The following is an 11,712-nucleotide window of genomic DNA, read 5'->3' on the forward strand; positions in this document are numbered from 1 at the left end:
AGATAGATTGGGGTGAGATTTTGTACAGACATTCATGGTTGGCATCTCAACAACTATTGGATGGACTGCCATGAAATGTGGTAATATTACGAATATTCACGTCCCCCTCTAGATGAATTGTAATAACTTTGATGACCCCACGACTTTTCATCTAGCACCATCATCAGGTTAGAAATTTAATTTGGGATACTTTTGTTTATACACATCAGCCACAGCTGTACTTTTCAATGTTAATTAGAAAAGGTTAGCATGCTAACACACTAAACTAAAATGTTGAGCATTAAAACATGTAAACATGAAAGCTGATAAACATCAGCAAGTTAGCATTGTCACTGTGAGCATGTTATTATGCTGTTATTAACATTTAGCTGAAAGCATGCAGTGCCTAAGAACAGTCTCACAGAGATACTAGCATGATTCTAGACTCTTAATCTTGTTTAAACACCAGAAATTAAAGCTAAACAATTGGGCAAATGTCTTTAAGAGTTGTAAAACTAATTATGATAATATAAATTGCCACGCTGGTAACTTTACATTGTAGCTTTTTTTGTGTGCTAGCAATTGAAACATTGTTTAACTTTAACATCACAAAGGTTTCAAGATCTACTAGTAACTACTGTAGTAGATATATCTTTGAATATGGACTGTAAACCACAGGAACATGTTTCACTGTTTCAGAGAGACAGAATAAGAAAGATACTCTATTGAGTAACACATTTAGTGAAACTGACTCGACAGGAGTGACATTAGCCCTGAGGCTATCATTAATTCCTGCTGTTTTGAGACCTTTATTCAAATCACACCCACAATCACTTTTACTTGTGCAGGTATGTCAATGACAACACCTGTATTATGTGATCTCTTTCCACATGTGAAATGTTAGCCGGTGGGAATCCAGTGAGGGATCGTGTCCTGGTGACTCCTGCTGGTTGATCCGGGCTCCTGCATGGAGAGGGGTGGGGCAACAATCACAGAGTCTGAGGGGACAAAAATGTTAGCCATATTTCTGCCTCGGCCTGTCTTACAAAATCAGTTTACCAGCACCTCTAAAGCTTACTGAACAACTTAGTTTATCTTGTTTGTTTAATCTATACAGAAAACAAAGTATAAAAATGATACATTGTGGTTTCACTGGGGATTCTATGCCCCTTGTGAGAAGTGGTTAACTCTTGGCAGGAAAGTGAATAAGCACATTTCCCAAAATGTCATTTTATGCATCATGGTGCATTTTGGTGGTATGACAACAGGTACATGAAGAAGACATTTATGTTTGTAATTCTCGAAACTGATGACATTGATCCCTGATTTATTAGCTATGCATTACACAAAGTCCTTTTAAAACAGTGAATTAATGAACTTTCTAAATAGGACATCACACTTTCTCTGGTTTTCTCTGAATCTTTTGGTTTAAATATGACAATTGTGACAATAACCTTGAAGTCTGTGCCACCTAATATCAAGTGCCAATGTTTCCCCACCCCTTTGAGTCTATTATCTGCACTCTGTCATCTCCAGTGTGTGAAGCAGCCCTCGGATCAAGGTAACCTAATAAGGTTACCGTGTTGATTTAAACTCATCCTCATCCCCTTTGGTATTAGTGCTTGTTTGCACTCGGTTGTTCAATTTCTTCCGCTGAATATCCAACCTGTGTTGAAATATTTTTCTTTCTCCCTGGTTGTTGCATTCCATCAAACGCAAACCTTGAGTGTTCTTTGACACTTGGAGAGAGGCTCTGAAAGACCGGGGTGTGAAGGGAAAGGTGAAAAGTGAGACGGTGTTGATAGAGGAAAATTAGACTGATTGCGGGTGTGTGTGTGTATGTGTGTCAGAAGGAGAAAGTTGAATTTGAAACAGAAACATGAACTTTAGTTGACAAAACTAAATGAAAATGTTCTCATATTTTCACAGTTTTATTTGACAGTAAATGGAAAATTAAATGAAATAGAAGATGGGAAAAAGAATGTGTGAGGAGGAGCCACAGGAAGTTGTCACACCTAACTTGATAGATAGACCCTTGCACCCCTCCACCCCTCCCCTTGTGTATGTGTGAGTATGGGGTACTCGACACTGGAGGGGAAACAGGGACTCTCAGTAAACATGCAGAGCTTTTGAAGTTTCCTCCTCCTCCCTCCTTCCCTCCTGCTGTTCTGAGGCCTGTTGCTCAACTATGTTGGGTTAAGACACTGACAGCGTGTTGTTTTAAGAACTTAATCCTGTTGTAGGTTATCAGGGTTTTGATTGATATTGAAGGCCTATTAGAGACAAATGAACACAGTGTGCTTTGATGGAGAATATGGTCTTTACAGGAAATTTACTCATCTGCCCACAAAACCATGGAAACATACAGTATGTTTTTTTCTTTCTTGTTCTTTGTCCATCTGTCAGTCTGTCTCATCATGAGTATGACAGGACACAGGATTTCCCTCCTGGCTGTCAATAGGTTGTCTTTGATTAACATACCTTAAATGACAAAGAAACACAAAAAACATGGTCAAATGTGACTCATACTTACATAACTACTGTCTCTCTCACATATACAGTACATGGAGGCACACACACACACTCACGTGCAGGTATATCTGCTTACAGTCTGACTTCAGAGATTCCAGTTCATCAGGGTGCCAACCACAAGAAGGCCCAGCAATACTGGAAAACATCTCTGCTTTTCCTGTTTAAAGGGTGGGTACATTACTTTTTGAGTTTTTGAGGTTTCATCAGTGCTCTGGCTCTAACCCTGGCTTTTTGCTAATGGTTGAGTGGACGTTTCCATTTGAGAAACCCAGAAAGGAATGCAGGTGGACTCGTCCTTTAAACCATACACAGATCATACAATTGTGGGAATTCTGAGAAAAATGTGGAACTAAGTTGAGTGGGAAAATTAAAGTGCAATTCCAGTGTGGGTCGAGTTTTATGAGCACTGTTCTCAGGTCATCATGTTTTTAGCCTAAAAAATCAAACTTGTGGGCTTGTTTTTCACATTGTGGTTTGAAAACATTCAGTGTGAATCAGTCCAACCTGACCAGTTACATGTTCGACCATCAGTGAGTTATGGGGGCTGTTAGATGATGACGTGATCCTTAAACCTAGCCCAGCATGTGTCAGTGTTGTGTTTAAAGACTATAATGTACAAATTAATAAGTCATGCTCTTAAATTAGTGCCAAGCTAGTGTAGGGGACCTGCAAAGACTGAATGAATTCCTGCTTATTAAAATTCTTATCACATTCATTACATTTGTCCTTTGTCCCCACAAGAGTCTTTTTTTTCACAGTTATGATATAAAATCATTCAGCAGTGATGTCCAACGCTGCATTGCCTAAGCAAATTAGGTGTAAGCCTATATACAAAATCTCCAATAATATTGGAATCATGCAATTGAAATGTTGAAACTAAAATAAAAATTGTTGGCTCATTTTTGAACATCATCGATGTGGTTGATATAGGCTATTTGTCATATTTTAGTCATTTCTGTTGTTGTGCACAAGTGTTTCTTTAGGCCTATATGCTTGTGCCTTTTGCATTTGCAGAGTACATAGGTATTGTTAAACTGGGAAACGTGTGTCTGTTTGCTTATGTTTTATTTATTTGCAGCGTTTTAAGCCGTGCTAGCTTCAGAGCACTAGCAATGTCAGTCTGTCGGTCAGTTGGTCATCTGAAATATCTCAAGAACTCTTGGATGGATTACTAGCAAATTATGTGCACATATTCATTCATGGTGCCCAGAGGATGAATCCTGATGACTTTGGTGATCCTCTTAGTTTTCCTCTAGCGCCCCCATGAGGTTGACATCTGTGTTTTTTTTGCAAAAATGTTTCAATAATTTTGGATAGATCATCATAAAATTTGTCACAGACATTCATGTTACCCTCAAGATAAATTGTTATAACTTTGGTAATCTCTTAACCTTTCATATAACACCTTCATCAAGTACCTGCAAAACTAATGACATAGTTAGTCAGTTATTAGTGCTAATAAGTAAATATTAGCATGCTATTACACTAAACTAAGATGGTGAACATGGTAAACATCATACCTGCGAAATATCAGTATTATCATTCTGAGTATGTTAGCATGCTGATGTTAGCATTTAGCTTAAAGTGCAGCTGTGCCTGTGCACAGCCTCAGAGAGATCCTAGTGTAGCTGTGGAGGCTTTAGGGATTATTTACTAAGGATTTGCGACTGCTTTTTTAGGTGTTTGGTCAAATTGCATTTCTTATTTACTGTAGGACTGCAGTGAGGTTTTGCGAAGGAAAAGCAACACAGTTGAACATTGTTGTTCAGAGGTGCAAAAAATATGGGAAGAGGCAGCTGATTTATCACTGCTGACTGACTACTGCCAGATATGAATCAGCTGACAAAGTATTTTTGTTTACTGTGTTTTTGTTATGAACATGTCGGTTGTGTAAAATGTTCCTTTCTCCTCAACTTACTGTGTCAGAGTACTGAAGTGCATGCAGGACTTTTTCTTCCTCCAGAAGAAGCTAGCTGCTGACATTCATTCTTGCACAACACGAAAAACAATCATGATACAATCTGTCACTGTAAACATGGGGTCTTCACTTCTCTGTGTCATAGTTTCTATTTTATCCATATTTCACTGTGCCAAGTTGAGCATTGTCATGTCAGTGTTGCATTACATGATGCTCAGCCTCCTGTCAATCACCTGACACCCAAAAGAAGAAATGGAAATCTCCTCCAGTAAATAATCCCTTAAAATATGCTGCCATTCAAATATCTTCATCAGATTCATGTCCTCTTATTTATCTTTCCTCTCCAGGTCAGCAGTTCATGTCAAACTAAGTTTATAATGCTCACGTTTGCATTTTCCAGATGAAAAAAAAACAAGCAAATGTTTAAAAATCTCATTAGCATGCATTACAGAACATTGGGAAATGTAACCTGGAGGAATATAGAGATGAAACTAATTTGAAATGAAACCGCACAGTTTAGGGTTCAGTGCCTTGCTGTTTGGCAGTGTTTAGTACCATAGATATAATACCTGCCTTCCTCCAGTGGCCAACTAACAGCTGGAATCCATCCTCTTGTTGGTGCCAGGAATCAAAACACGCAGCTTTTAATTAATACTCAGCCTTTTAACCTCAGTGAGAAGCTGGCACCCTGCAGCATGACCAGCTGACTGGCAACAGTCTGTATCTTATTAGGTTGGATTGGCGATGGGGATGAAGGCAGGAGTAATGGATCCCAGTGTTAGTGCAGGTCATCTTTCAGCTGGCCCAGCTGAGTAAACCCTGGGATTTCTGCGCATTAGCAAGTCCAGGACCCAGCGGCTTGTCTGCTCAGCCTCAGGTTTCATGCAGCATCCCTGCCCTGGGCCGTCACACTGGGTGGGACAAGGAATGTAATGAATGAACAAAATGTTAGGAGACTTTTCTTTTCATAAGCGCACTAATGAGGGGAATCTAGAGAGAAGCCATTAACCCTTATTAACTTCTCTCATTAAAAAATGCAACGGTTTTTGTCACTTTACTACAAATCACATATATGTTAACATATTGTAAGTGTGAACCATTTGTCAAAGCAGCATGCTTTGTCAATGCTGTTAGTCTGTCCTTCCAAGCAGTCATTGGTTTTCATTCATTTTACCTTTCTTGAGTTAGTTAATCTATCACAATAAACAAGTCCTACAAATTAGAAGAGAAAATATGCCTTCTTATCAGAAGAACAACATCATTTGTCAGTGCCTTTCAAAAATCTTTGAAAAAATGAATCCATTTTAGGATTTGACAAAGCGGTGGTGAGGGTTTGTTTAGGTTTAGGCACAAATCCACTTGGTTATAGAGTTAGGGAAAGATCATGGTTTGTTCTTTGAAGTACTGTACGTGAGTAATGTTAGAAAGACATTGTGGTTTGGGTTAAAATGCCTAATTTGTTAAGGGATATGAGTCATGGTTGCATGAACGTTGTTTGAAACGCCTGATTCTGTTTTTATTGGGAGGACAGTGTCATCACAATAATCATCGTTTCTGCTTCTAATGTTGTCAGAAGTTACTGTTACAATTGTATCAAACATGCATAAAAAACTTCTTTAAATCTATCAAAAGTGCAATACTGTATAAAGATGAAATTTCAACCAGGGTGTCCAGTTTGGAGGGTCATCAGAGGCTAGGACATTTCTGGGAAGTGTACATCAGCAGCAACAATTTGTTCATTTGTCTCAGCTCTTGCAAGTTAAAAAAGTAATTGGCACAAAGCTACAGAGTACACGAAACCACCAGAAATGTGCGCCTGCACGTTTTTAAAGGGCCAACACAGTACCTGAGCAGATGACGTAGGCTGGAATTTTTTCTCTCTGCAGCAACACCTCGGCTGCAGCAGTCCAGAGGCTAAATTGAACTGCATGAAGAAGCTGTTTTTTCAGTTAAATTGTCAGTCTGAACGTGGCTTGAAGGTGAAGATTTTTTGTCTTGCATTATTTGCACAAATTTGACCTCTGAACAAAATGTTTTAGTGTACAGATGTTAGCTGTAGCTGTTAGCTCTAGCTAGCAATGTGCTCATCAACTGTGTGTCAGCTCAGAATTTATTTGACTGATGTCATCAGGAACTCCAGTTCTGTCATTTCCCTCTAGGCGCTCTCCTTTTTCCTGTTGTGTATGAACACTTAAGTTTCATTAAAGCTCCAGGATAAGCGTGATTTTTTTACTCGAGTTGTAAAATTTGTAACTCAATTTGTACCGCAGTTTAATTTTCACCTGCCTGTGCCCAGATATGTCTTTTGCATTGACTTTGTAAGCAATCGTCAGCAGCAACGTCTAAAACTGAAATTCAATTGGTTTCTTGTTCTTTACAGCCTAGGTATCTGCCACAGTCTACATCATTTTCTTATCTTGATAGGTTGCTAACTGGCTCTTGCCAGTCCATAAGCAGAGATCTGGATCTAATTCTGAGGCTGAAGTTGGCTTCTAATTCAGGAGTTAGAGAAACTTAGATAAACCACCTGCAATTGTCTAACAAGTACAAGCCTAAGCCCTGATTGAGATTTATGAAACCTTTAGAGGTAATTAACTTTTTAAACAAATTTCAAACATGATTTAAAGTAGTCAGATTAGATTAACGCAGTTAAGCAAATCTAACCACAGCAATTTGTTATACAGTTTGTGAAATCATCCTTTTTTATATTCATAAATGGATTAAAGGTTCACCCTGATATTGTGAACTGGAATCTGTGAATCACGTTCAGCCTTCAGTTCTAATTGTAATACTTGTTATTGCAAACTTTTACTTATTTGCTTTTTTTTTTGCTAATGTTGGTACGCTCAATTTGTGCAAGTGCAGAATGACAGAAAGAAGTTAGTTTGTGCATTGTGCATGTAGAGACATGAAGAGTCTAGGTGAGCACTTCCAGGCTGTTCTGAGGTAGTGTAGAGGGGGGAGCTGCTGTAGGCCAGCGCTCAGGGGCAACAGCTAGGAATTTTTCTTTTCACTTGCCCAGTAGTGAGTGTGAGTAATCCAATCTGTGCACGAAGAGCGATATAAAACCAAAGCAAAGCATATAAAAGAGCAAAGCATATAAATTAGACAAACAAAAGTTAGTTTCTCTGATACCAGAGGTGCATAAAAAAACATCTGTTTTAGAGTTCACTTGGTTGCACGGGATAGCATTCTCCATTACACCGCTGGCACCGCATTTCATTGCCAATTTAGCCTTGGCATTAACTTCAGTGCTGTTTCTCAGTTACAAGCTTTGTAAATGTTTACCTTTTAAACTTTAAAACCTGCAACACAGGATTTAGTTTTCTAAGAAACATTTGTTGGTTTTTTTAGGGAATTTTACTGTGAGGCCCCTTTTATAAAACCCATAAAACATAAAATGTGATATATATACAGAAATATGTTGCACAGTCATGTCTAGAAATATTTTTTTCATTTATTAATTTCAATGGATAGTTAATTATGTAGTATTGTAAGTAATATATGCCTTAATTTGTTTTAGGCATGGTTTGTATATTAATTTTGTACATAATTGTACAATTATGACACACTATGACACAAAAGATGCACTGATGAAACTGTAACAGAAGTTGACAAATCCTTACTATTTTAAAGTTTATTCTCTGACACTGATGGGTAATATGTCTCTCTTTGGCATCATTTCATTTTAAATTATTTTGATCAGAGATGTGTCAGAAGGTCTACAAGGTGTAAAGAAATGATCTGAAAATCAGAGCTTTTGCATTTGACACCATAAAAAAGTTGACAGTCCATGGAGTTGGGGATGAGATGATACTATTAGGATGGTACAGTGTAAGTCAAGTCAAGTAAGGAAGGACAGCCAGTTAGCTTCGCCATGTTCAGTCAATCAAAACAATCATGGAACAATGAATGTTACATATTGTGAACTCTCTCAATAGGAAAAAGTGGGAAGAGCATGTCAGTTGCCCTGGTTGCTGTGTGAAATGGTTGGTCTTCTAGAGCGTCAAATGTTTAGATCCGCTTGGGCAGGTGCTGTATAATCTGGGCTGATTGATAATGGTTCATCTGGACTGAATCATGGGTGTACTTTTTCCAACCTCTACATGCATTTGAATTGAAGTAAGTGGAAGATTAATGTGTAACATCACAACACCTGAAGCCTGAGAGGAAATGTTGAGATTTTGGGTAACTGAGTTGACTCTTAGTTGAGTTCAGCTATCACTATACTCAAAAACCTAGAACATGAGTTGTGTTCATAGAAAGAATAAATACAGCAAATCTTCAAGATATGAGTGAAGAAATCTTCTGTTAATGTCACAGGATATTTCTTGTGTGAACACAGGATGGAATGGAAGGAAAATCTTTCTTAAAGAGAATAACAGCATATGAGGAGGACAAATGCACTACAACAAGGAAATTCTTGTTTAAATAGAGATAAACGGTTAAATACATAAATAAGGTTTTGCATCATAAATTGAAAAAATAAAAAACAAAACCACCTGGAAACTATATTCGTGTTTAACAATTTTGGATGTTACCTCACTAACTTTTGAATGGCTGTATTTAATGTATTTGTTTTATAATTAAAATAGACATAGTTTTACCACTTAGGCAAAATAAGCTGCAGTGGTGGCATCTGTATGTGGGTATTTGTGGAATTTTTTGCGATGAGCGTTACACACTAAGAGTTTGGATTGGGTTGTAGCCCATCTAACTATCTAATTAAACTTGATTATTAGTTTTAGATGACCTCATAATTATCACATGCAGTCCCAGGCCTGAGGTTGAGAAAACATTATTTCCAAACTGTCTTCAGTCTGTTGTCAGTTTTATATGAAGCACAATATTGTTCACCCCTACAACAACATAACCACCCTCCAGAGCAGAGCTGTTTTAAAGAACGCACTATGTCAACGTACAGGCCCTCTGTCAAATAAACACAGCAGAGGTGACATCCACCTCTGGGGTTCAAAAACAGAGGATAACCACGGTGTCATTGTTTTACACCTCTGATGTTGACATCAAAGTCTGCAGCAGGGAGGACGTGGGTTTAGGTTCAAGATAACGATACCTGGACAGGCATCTGTTTGAACTGAAAACAAGGCATTGTGGGAACACAAGCAGGGGCGGGGTTTGAGGCATTTGCTTTGCTTCCTGCCGGGAGATACAAAGAAAACACAGTGGTGAGAGTTGGTCAATGGGGTTAAGTAACAAAAGATCTGCTCATAAAAATAGGAAAAACAAAGAAAGGCAGAAGAAAGCAGCTTAACGGCTGTTTGTGTGCTCTGATATAGATGAACTTCTGCTGTGTTGATGTTGGAGTCACCTGTATAGGCTCACAACACGGGCACAAGATCAGTGACTTAGTTTTAGAGCCGTTTTGTTGATCAAAATAAGATCATAGTCATCTCACATACATGGAAACTCAGACACCTCAATTACCACAGAGGACTCCCTGAAAATCACAAAATTAAATTAATTTAGCTCTTTCATCTGTAAACATGTCCATCCATTAGCTGTACAGCTTATCATTTAGAGAGTCACACGGGTGCTGGAGCCAATCCCAGTTGATATTGGACAAGAGAAAGGGTACACCATGGACAGGTCACCAACCAATCACAGGACTGACACATAGAGAGAAACATCCATTCACACTCACATTCACACCTACGGGCAATTTAGATTCAGTTAACCTAAACTGCATGTTTTTGGTCTGTGGGAGGAAGCCGGAGCACTGACAGGAAACCCAGGCAGGAATGCCCCTAATTTGAATGTCAAAATGGTGAAATATTATTAATCATGTGCGACCAAAGATTATTCAAACCGTCTGAAGTTAGTTTTAATTCTAGTAGAGATCCAAAAGATACCAATTATATCAGAATGAATTTTGAAAAATGGGTCAAAAATTATGCAAAATACATCTAAATGTTTCAATTTTCAGTGGAACAGCCATAAGAAAACATGCAACATCATGTAGCGCAGTCCATATGCAAAGTAAAAGCTCTAATTTATCCAAATAACAAAACAAGAGTCCTGAAACAGTCCTTTAAATCACTAACCAAACAAATGATTCAATAAATAAATAGAAACACACAACTGCAGTCTCACCTTTAGTCAGCAGATCATTTCAGAAAAGGTCCTAACATTTTTAAACTTGTCGAAGGAACTTGTGTAAGGTTAACATTTTTGGAAATACATCTATTCTTTTTTTTGGTGTTGTTGAAAGTGATAGAAGATTGATATAACTCACATGGCTGTGTGTTAAGTATGAAGTTGCAGATGAGACGTGTTTAGCTTAGCTTAGCATAAAGACTGGAAGCAGGAGGAAACAGCTAGCCTGGCTCTGTACAAAGTAAAAAAGAAAACAACTCTGAAACTCACTAATTAACATATTGTATCTGTCCTGTCTGTTAAATACACATATAGAAGTGTATAAAAGACAATTTGTGGTTTGATGAGTTAGCTGTTGTACCTTCTTGGCTAAAACTGCAGCATTGTCTTTTTGTCAGTGAGGTTGCCAGGTCTGCTACCATTGTGTCTGTAAACCAACATTTCAGTTTCACATTTCTGTTTGAGTATTTATTAAACAAATGAGACTTGTAAGCATGTTCATAAGTGAGCTTTAGAGGTGTTAGTAGGTGTGTATTTGAAATTTGGACAGAACCATGCTAGCTGTTTTCCCCTGCTTCCAGTCTTTATGCTAAGCTCAGTAATTTCAGTAATATTTCTTATATCATGACGGCCTATAGTCTTTTTAATCAACTTGGTTTGAGTGGGTGAGTGTAGGTCCACTCAGTTTTGGAAGTACAGTGAACATACACTCTGATCATTGTATATTTCACACAATGATCGGAGTGTAAATTGTACAAAGTAGACCTTGGGTTTAACTAGACAGCAGATGTGTGTGTGTGATATTCAGCCATTCAAATGTAAGATAATACACTTCTGAATGAGTTGAAAGGTCACTTACTATAAGTTCTAGTGTATTTCACATTGATTTATTGTCACTGGTCTGCCTCTGAAACCTCCAATGTTGCCTTAACAGGACTTGAAAAGCACTTGGGGATATCTCTTTCAGGGAATCCTCTGGGGACTGATGTTAAAAGAGCAAACGAGAGGGAGGAGACAAAAGGAGAGAAGTGATTAAAAAAGAGAGAAAGAGGCAAACAGGAGTTCATCCATTTTCCCCACTGATAAAAACCTTTTGAACTTTGCCTCTGGGGAAAAGGAAGAGACAGAGAAGGCAGGGATGGAGGAGATGATTACACACACACATACAC

The sequence above is a fragment of the Thunnus thynnus genome, chromosome 16, assembly GCF_963924715.1.
Source record: "Thunnus thynnus chromosome 16, fThuThy2.1, whole genome shotgun sequence".
NCBI lineage: Eukaryota > Metazoa > Chordata > Actinopteri > Scombriformes > Scombridae > Thunnus > Thunnus thynnus.